This window comes from Polyodon spathula, chromosome 13 (assembly GCF_017654505.1).
Source record: "Polyodon spathula isolate WHYD16114869_AA chromosome 13, ASM1765450v1, whole genome shotgun sequence".
In the NCBI taxonomy this organism is placed as follows: Eukaryota; Metazoa; Chordata; class Actinopteri; order Acipenseriformes; family Polyodontidae; genus Polyodon; species Polyodon spathula.
The window spans coordinates 33356403-33366120 of NC_054546.1; the positions used below are offsets into that span (position 1 = coordinate 33356403).

The following is a 9718-nucleotide window of genomic DNA, read 5'->3' on the forward strand; positions in this document are numbered from 1 at the left end:
TTTTAAATTTTGTTTAACGTGTCCATATTCTAATAGCATTTGAGCCCTCAGAAGCCTTCTCCTCTTTGTTGATTTAATGTTGGATGATATGTGCCTACTACCACTGAAACAAGACAGATATTACAAAGAAACAAAGAGTCAGTAGCAACCTTACTGAGGTTCTGGGGTTGAAATCTATTTTGAATAATAATTCAATATGTATTAAATGGCTAGGTCCCTATACTCAGAGCATCACCTGAGTTGGATCCCACATCTGCTTTTTGAAGACAGATGTTGGTCCCCTAAACCTCCCAGCTCCCCTGATTGTCAAAAGATTTAAAAACTCTTTCAAAGTTTGCAAGTCTGCACATCTAAAATGAAAAGGCCCTTTTCGTCACAGTGCTGAAGAGGGTAGGTTTTTCCTGTCAATCTGCAAATGAAAATATGGGAGGAATTTTAAACAGCCTGTTAATCAGCAACAACTTTCAACATGCCCTCTGTGCTGCTACGCTGGCAGGCTGTCAGATTGGCAGAATTTAAGAAACACTTGAACCGACCCCCTCTTTTTTAAGGGGAATTCATTAAACACCAGATCGGTTGGTTTTACAGATTAGCGCAAGGGGGAATAAAAAACAGATTACCATATTTTTCTGGGCATCAGCTCACCAAGCAGCAGTTGGTTGTTCTTTTTGAGTAAATAAGACTCCCCTCCCCTCCCCTTAGTCATCCAGGAGACTAAACCAACGCCCTGAGAGTTGTGTTGCACACTGATGGCTCCAGAGTAAAGCTTACAGGGACAGGGGCACCCCTTCAAGTTCTACTTGTAATTTACTGATTCTGTTCAGCTTCTTATACAGTTTTCACACTAGGACAGGGTCCTGAACTATTAAATAAGATGTTTTTTCACACCCAAAGAAATTGGATCCCATTTAACTTCAAGCATGAAAACAAACTTTCCAAGTCAGTCAAATTTATTTTAAGATCTTTGAGCATGCTCAAAACGCATCCACTTTCTTTGAAGAAAAGTCACTAAAAAGCCTCCAGGACCTTGATTGATCACCCGTGGTCTAAATTATGTAATATCATTGGTATGTTGAAATAGAAAAATGTTACTGATGTGGAATGCACATTGAAATTCTATTGAAAATCCTCTGTAGCACACGTTCCCTCTTGTGCAGTGTTGCATTACTGTCTCAGGAAGAGGCAGGCGCTGAGCTGGAGGCTCAATAAATTCTCAAGCTTGGAGAGTTGAACTTTAGTCGTAGGGATAGGATATGTTTCCCAGCCCTAGCGATGAGGAGACTTAGGTCCTATCCCATCTACCTCATGAATTCCCCATGCTGTGTGTTTTTCTCCACAGACCTGCCCCAAGCTGGAGGTCCCAAACAACAACAGGAAGCTGTGGAGCATGTCAGCAGTGGGACATGAGGTGCACTTCCTGTGTGAGAAAGGGTTTGAACTGGTAGGATCCGAGACCAGAGACTGTCAGGAATCCCACAGCTGGAGCGGCCAGCAGCCCTTCTCAAGGAGTGTGTCAAGGGGCTGTAAGGGCGTATTTCATTTATTACGTAGCACTATTTTAAAACAGTTTCAGCTATAAATAACAAGCTCTCTAATGGAAAATGGTTACATCTCATCTTCAAATCCAACCATTATGTATGTGTGGAAAAGTGGTGAGTAGATAAAGGTGAGTGCAGTGCAGGTACAAATCACACAGACAATTACGAACAGGTGCAAGGCTGTTTATTCAAATGGTTTACAATGTCCAGAGCCTTGTGGCGAATACCTGTAAATAATAAATGATAGAAGCGATACAGCGGTGTGTATCATTTCAGTTTGTATAATCCCATGGGTTTGACCAACAAGCAAAGTCCAGTTTAATCACCCACACAAAACACAAAGACACAGACACAGTTCCTACGGTGCGTGAATTAAGTTGTGGTGAAAAGACAGTTCCTGGTGGAAAGTGAAGTGCTGGAGCTGCAGCTCCAGATCGTGCTAGTAATCTTGAAAACAAACAAAACAAACAAACAACATTTACAAGACAGACTAACAGAACACTCACGGTTTCTTTTAAATGCAGGGACTCCTTTTAGGTTGTTTTTCTAACCATTTACAAAGGAACAGATTACTTTGCTACGCCCCTATTTTATACCCTTGCTCATGACCCCTTGGTTAACGAGCGCATTCGCTTCTCCAATCCGTGGATGACATCGCCATTTCCCATTCGGTAGCTCAGTCCCTTTTCTAGTCGGCCGACTTCCACCTACCCACAGGAATAAAGTGTCTTTTAGTCCAGGATACTCTGCTCCCTTCATCTAGTACCCTCTCAGGTCGGGAGGGAGATCTAACGCCAAGCGTCATTTGATCTCTGTCACAGTATGGAAATTACCTTATGTATTGTATCTGTTATTTGTTATCCTATAGTACAGATTGAGTACAGTACAGATTGTACAGTACGCCATTGTACATCTGTTGTTCATCCATCTAACTGTAGGTACATCATATTAAGCATACAGATTCTTTACCACAAACTTCTAATTATGGTGACAACTTTCTTGTGAAAAAGAAATGTAATTAGACTTTGTATGGGCTTTGTTGGTGACCCTGCTTAGCCATGTCATCACACCACAACAGAAAACCATTCAGTGTCACATATTTGCTTTTCGTGTTTTATGTTTTTATTTCCTGCAGATATAAATGAGTGTGCAAAGTCCCCTTGTCTGAATGAAAGCACCTGTGTGGATGATTTGCCGATTTGCCTTTATATGCGTCAAAGGCTGGTCTGGGACTTACTGTCAGAACTCAATGTACTCCTGTAGGTACCTCACTAAAGAAAGGATAGGGAACAAAAAATAGTGCTTATATATGTTGTAAAGCAGTATGACCAGCTGATGTAATAAGTATCCTCCACAGGAATGGGGTGGAGCTAATTGTGATTAAACTTGGTAAGGACATTATCAGGGGATATATGGGGGAAAACCTTTTATTAACCTGTTAATATGAAGCATGGGATGTTTGCTTAAGTCTAGAGAACTATTTACACAATTTCAATGATTTTACATATTTTTATTTAGCAATTTACTATAACCACTGCATATGCTATTCTGATCATTAGAAATCTGTAATCCATTCACGTCTAGATTACACCCTCCCCCTATTATCCACAGATTGGACAAGCCAGACCATCTCTTACTTCAGCCGACAGCCTCACTGTGCCGATATGCAGGGATCCACTCAGCGCACTTGTGATGAGGGCTTTCAGATCGCAGGCAGAGACAACAGCCTTTGCCAGGGTGAGTGACCCTCTCACCATCAAAGATATTTTTCCTTTTCATATTTTTTGTTGTTAAAAGGGAAAATAGTTTTTCACTTTAGTGCTCAAGAAAGGTAGGGACAATTGGCACAAGTCTGCCAGGGTGCCAGGAGAGCTCCCCCTCACAGTTCTGCAAGCAAATCCCAAGGATGACCTTTGTTTGGGTGATTTGTTGTGGACTGTGGCTGGGTATCTTGCACAAATGAACTGAATCATGTTGCATAATAAAGCCTCTGTTTGAATAGAGTTCTGTTTGAATAGAGTTTCTGTATGAATAGAGTTTCTGAATGAATAGAGAATAGTTTTGTAACTAGAGTCCAGTGCGACTCCAGCCCTGGGTTCAGGGTGTGAGCCTGTGTCTGTGTTTCAGATCTTGATGAGTGTGAGCTCTATTACTTGGGGAGGCTTCCTCGCCTCTGTTCACACACCTATGTCAGCACCCTCAGATCCTACCGCTGCACCTACCCCCCGGGATACACCCTTCACGACGACCAGCGCAACTGCAAAGGTGAGCCACCAGCCAGGTACAATGGCATCACAGTCGTTAAGTTTTCATATTTTGAGATGCCATTTGTATAAGAATAGAGCGGTGATATAATTCCACAAATCTTACCTGTTGTACATTTCGATTTGCTGTGTAGGTCTCACGTGTGCAGTTTTCATGTAGGCTAATAAAAGCTCTCTGTTTGTATGCCTTACTTTCAGGAAATCTGTTACGCTTGTACTTCTTAGGTCACTTCACCAGAGCAATATCAGCAGTGTGGAGCAAGCATGTCAGTTATTGGTTGAAGGGTTGGAAATAATTTCATTCTCCAGGTTAAAAGTGCTAATCACCTTACACTGTGTCCAATGTCTGGCTATTAAATTCAGGGAGATTGTATTCATTTCTACGGATTATAGAGGGGTTGAAGTTCAGCTGTGGACCCTAAAGAATAGCAAGGTTATTACACCAGCTGAGTTTGAGAGACTGCATTGCTTGTCTTCTATTATCTCTGCTGGAGAGAGAGGCGCTAGCCTGTAATCTGTTCCTAAAGAACTCTGATACCTTCCCTGCAGATGAGGACGAGTGTGCAAGCCGCCAGCACAACTGCAGCCGCGATGAGCTGTGTGTGAACACGTCCGGAGGCTTTCAGTGCATGCAACCAGACTGTCCCAGAGCACGACAAAACACCAGTTACGTCAAGACCTGTCTGCTGTGAGTTTGCATACCCCAACATCCTTCCAATACACTTTATACTTGGTGTAAATTTTAAATGTATACCTTACATTCTTTTTTTACAGTAGATCACATACTCTCCAGTGATCATGTCACCTACAGCACAGGAAGTCCTGGTTTAATGAATAGATAAGCCATGCGTGTAACCGGTTTCTCTGCTCTCATTGGCAGGCGCTGCGAGAGGAACCCGTGTCCAGTGGACAACAAGGCTTGCATCCAGGCTGCCTCCTCCATCTCCTTCAGCTACCTGTCTCTGGTGTCCAACCTGACAGTGCCCCACATGCGCTTCCGCGTGTCGGCCGCCAGCTTGAATGGGGACAGCCTGCGCTTCGGTCTCCTGGGAGGGACGTGGCCGCAGTCACTTCACTGTGCAGCGCTCGGACCGGCTTACCAGGGAGCTGGTCCTGGTCCGCCCTGTCCTGGGGCCTGCTGTGCTGGAGGCCGAGCTTGAGATCCTGGGTAGGTTCATCTCCAAGGTGACCGTCTTCATTTCGCAGTACGACTTCTAGGCTTCCCCACGAGACTACGAGGAGCACCTTGATCCACACCATCTAGATATGTAATCAATCTTACAGCAACACTGCTCTCAAAGGGTAAGGAGTTGGTGAAGTGCAATCTTCATAATACAGTTGTCAACACAAGCAAGCTGGCAGACAGAGAGAGACGGCAAGGGAAGAGAACTTATCCCTTCACTTCTGGGAAATACTGAAATTTTATTTGCTTTTATTTGTAGATGTACAACTTAAAAATGAGTACAGTGTTATTGTGCTATTACTATTAGGTGCATGTTCTTATTGATAAAGTCCACAGGACTATTTAGTGGAGCGCAACAGAGATAAAATAAATTAAAAACCCATTAGGAAACCACCTAGAAGATCTTAACCTCGAGTGCCGTTCCTGAAGACTGCTGTAAAACAATCTTTAGCTATCAGGAGGATTTATTTACGTGTCTGCATGACCTACTTATACTGGGAACCAAAGGAGCAATTTCATATGATCGTGTGTGCCTTTTAGCAGTATTATAAGGTACAGTAAAAACTTAACTGATTTTAACTGAACACAACATTAGGAACCCACATGCATGCCAAAAACTAATGAAAAAGGTGGTTGTGCTAAATGCCTTTGTGTAATTGTCTTGAGTTGTTTGTTTATGTATGGCACACTTGCATGCCATTCAGTTGTGATGTACACTCGTTTTCAGAAATCCTGCTGAAAATTGTGATCAGAACTGAGCAGGAACTAAAGCATGCACAGCCCCGTGCGCCATCTAGGGCCCACTATCATTATTGAAATGGTAAACAAATGCCGGCCCAAGCTTGTTTTCCTGAAGCGTGTTCGCATTCTTTGATGTGCTGGTATTGTTATTAATTAAGCTTCTTTTTAATGATATATGCTGCATTATGCTGTTATAGACTTTGCAGGTCCAAGCTGTGATTTGTTTACTATTAAAGGAATTGCTGTATATTGTTGTCATATACTTACTGAAAAAAATATAACATGACATGGAGAAGACATCAGCACTGAAACAAACATTTCTCCTGAACTGAGCACTGGTCCTTGGTTCAAGCAGAGCCTGCCAAATGTCGACCAAACTGATTTCACTTTAATTAGCAAATGAAAGGCTAATGATATTGCACCATGCAAATAAACCTATTTTTACTAAATAGGTGAACTAAAAAAACATACATATTGTTGCTCTTTCCAGCCAAAAACAACAGCTGTGTACATTAAAAACACCCTTAAAACAGATCTTGCACATACTTCCCTATGCAGTGCAATTGCATCAGCTTGCTCCCCCTTCAGATAGCAGCTAAGTGTGTTGCTCTGCTCTGCCGGAATGCCCCAGCATCGCAGACAGGGTTTTGTTCTCCAGGTTCCTTTCTTGAATCAGAGTGAAATGTTTCACCTCCTTGCCAGACGCCTCGTCGCCCAGGAGATTCAGACAGCTCTCAGACGGGATCCATTATTAATTCCTATTTGCTGAACACAAACGTTTAAGCAAGCAATAAAAATAAAACAGAAAAAAAAGATATCTGGAAATGCTCAGCAGTAAAATTAAACATACGAAAGGTTTTTGAAATGAGGAGGCTGACAGCGCTGGAGACTGAAGCCCTCTGTCTGTCTGTCTGTCCAAAGAGCAGACAGATTCAGCACACAACACCTGTCACTCTGAAGCACCCAACCCCAATTCAGGAAACTCGTCCAAAAAAACTAAGTTGGCCCCTGAGACCACTGATGAAAGTGAAATCGAAGGACGACCCTGTTATTGTATAACATTGTGGTACTGCAGAATTATAGAGTAACAATGATAGCTGTCTGAATTTAACTATGTTTTGGGTTCCCATGTAGAAAATGATTGAAATTAAAAGTGAAAAACTGCATGGCAAAGCAGATGTTTCATATTGTTGTACTGCAGATGATTACAGTACTGCATCATACTGCGATTATGAGTAAATGTAATAATAAAACTGCATTTAGCTTTTTCTCTGTGGGCACCCACAACACATCAATCATCAGCTGTACAGCAATGGACCGGCTTCATTTTACAGACCGGTTCTCCTCCCTCTATCTTCCTGTTTCCATGGAGCTGAAGAAAATCTCCATCTGCTCCTCCCTCCATCTGATGGACAAGTACAGTTTACACGTAGTCTGCGTTGCTTAGGGAAGTTGCATTTTGGGAATATTACCAGTTTATTATCCTGTCATGTGCGTTCTCCCATATAAAAGTTTACCACTGTATTTTTTTATACTGTATTTTTGCCATTGTACCATGCTTTCCCCATGGTTATATAATGCATTAACATAGTTCATCATGGTTTGCTATATGCTTTACCATACCTTGTTAATTCTTACCAATGCTTTCCTATGCTTTATTACACTTTGCTGTGCTTTTACTGTGGGAAACTTTAATAAGGGCTCTGTCATTCTCTTTTATTGTTTCTGCTCCTGATTTATCAGGCTTACTAACTATTTCATCAAAAATATCCCCTTTCAACCACTTCTAAAGACTGATCACCAACGTATTTCCATAGCTATTGCTAATCCTGTGGTCTGCTCATGGCTCTGCTTGCCAACTATTCTTGTGGTATTTCAATGGTATTTTTCAAAGTATTCTGTTCTTAGATTCCCAGCATTGTCATTTTGCACATTAACAACGAGCACAACAACTCCCATTTTTAGCTTTCTGTTGCTGTTACCCTGCACCTCAATGAAACACCATCCATTTTCTATTCAGCAGAGCTGAAAAGGCGCACTTGTAGCACCCCCTAGCGTTTAGTTTTAGTTTTAGTAACGCCACACAATGAGGCTACCTCAAAGTGAAGCCCAAATTAGTTCCACAGTCGTATTCAGGGAATTACTTTTTCTTTTTCTTTTTTTTTTTCCCTTTTTTCAAAGGGACTGAGAAAATATGTTGACAAAAAGTACACAGGCTAGGCAAATAAGCACTGACAGGCATTGACAACAAACGTTGCTTTGTTCTGTATTATTAGCTAGAACTCTTCAGTATTGTATAGAAATGTTTCCTTGTAAACTTTGTTTTTATGGGGTGCGATTAGGTTTATAGCTGATTAATGGGACTGTTTGATAATATTATCAAGACCTTGTCCTCATTGACAATTATTTTCAGAGTGGCGATAATAAAGGTGACATTAAAAGTAGGACTAAGCAGCAGGTTGACTGTAATTCAACTTCTCAGTGTTACGTTAGACAGGATTAGCATTACATTCCAAGACTTCATTCACTTCTGCTCTTTTAACAGTGGAGCAATTCAGTTGTAGAAACAGACCCTCGATTCAGAATCAGCATGCAATAGCTCTTTCCTCTAGTTTTCTGTGCTGGCAAGCTCAATATCGGATTCATACTTGCCGTCACATTGACAGCACTGGAGTCTGAAGAACTCATACTACACATCTATTTATTTATTGAATTTTATTCTGATGCTGGTAAACTGTGATGAATAATGACTACAGTGAGACACATTGCTACAATAATACTTTATCCAACCAGTCCTGGGCTTCTCAACTAGACACTGATAATTGAATTGTGATGTGGAAACTAGAAGCTCAAAAGAAGGGGGTGCTTTTGCCCACAACACTACAGTTTACTGCCTAACAGCAAAGAACTGGAGATAATAAAATTGGAACATTTTTCAAGGCATGCAATGTGCAGGAGCGTAGACGGATACAACCTTAGGTGTGATACAGACAAACTTCCAATTAATATATGTGAAGTGAAATTGTTCTTGAACAAAATATGTGATATTTATGTAAATCCAAGAGTAGTCATTTATCCTTTTTTTTTTATTATTTTTGGCAACAGTTGTGTAGAAGGCATATCACCCTGTCAAGTCTTACAATACATTATCCCCCAGGACCTCTCGTGACCCCACTGTCGTCACCAGAATGGCACTTTCACAGGAGGCCGGGTCTGGAATGCGAGTCATAGGCAGCTCGCCACACTGACTCAGGAGTGTGGGACAATAGCAGGCAGTGGGAGTGGGTGGAGAGACCCATTTTGTTCAGGCATTGACTCAGGACGAGAGGATGTGGGGAAGCGTGTTCTGAAAGGGACAGTGCAGTCCTATGTCAGTGACTGGGGTCACCGTGGAAACACATCATACGGGGGAGGCCTAAAGAAAAGCTGATTAAAAATAGAATTGTGCGCCTGACAAGGCTATGTTTTGATTGAAGCAAATAATGAATAGCCTGGGTTTAATTCGCAGCCAATAACAAAGTAGGAGACCTTGGCTGGCAAGTAAGCTAGCTTCTTTCAGCTAAAATCATAATTGAAGTGGTTCCTTCCTGTACCTAAGTTGTTTCTTGCTAGTTTTATATCATTACAATCACCTTTAAATTTGCACTTGCTTCAATTAACAACTCACCAGTTATTTCCAGGTACTATACCAGACAACGTCAACCAACCAAGAGACAAGCACAGGCAGAGGGATGCATTCTCAGACTGGGATTCCCATTCCCTATTGAGAGAGGCATGCTTTTTAGAGAAATCTTTCTCAGTGATTTTAAATAATGGCATTCCTGAGCGAGGCAAGTTTCTTTAGAGAGGAAGCCAGGAAGTCCAGTCACAAACACCAGGGCCGCCAGAGAACAAAGCCAGTCGCTCCTGCCAACTCATTCCGGAGCCATTCCGAATGAAAGCTAAGCTAAGCTCATAAAGCAGCCCCTGCTGCCCACGGAATGACTGCCTAT

General features: G+C 41.9%; 1 pseudogene; it reads left to right on the plus strand.

Moving 5' to 3' along the window:
- The first annotated feature begins 469 nt into the window (after window positions 1–469).
- Window positions 470–5962, plus strand: LOC121325310 (annotated as a pseudogene).
- Window positions 5963–9718: the final 3756 nt, after the last annotated feature.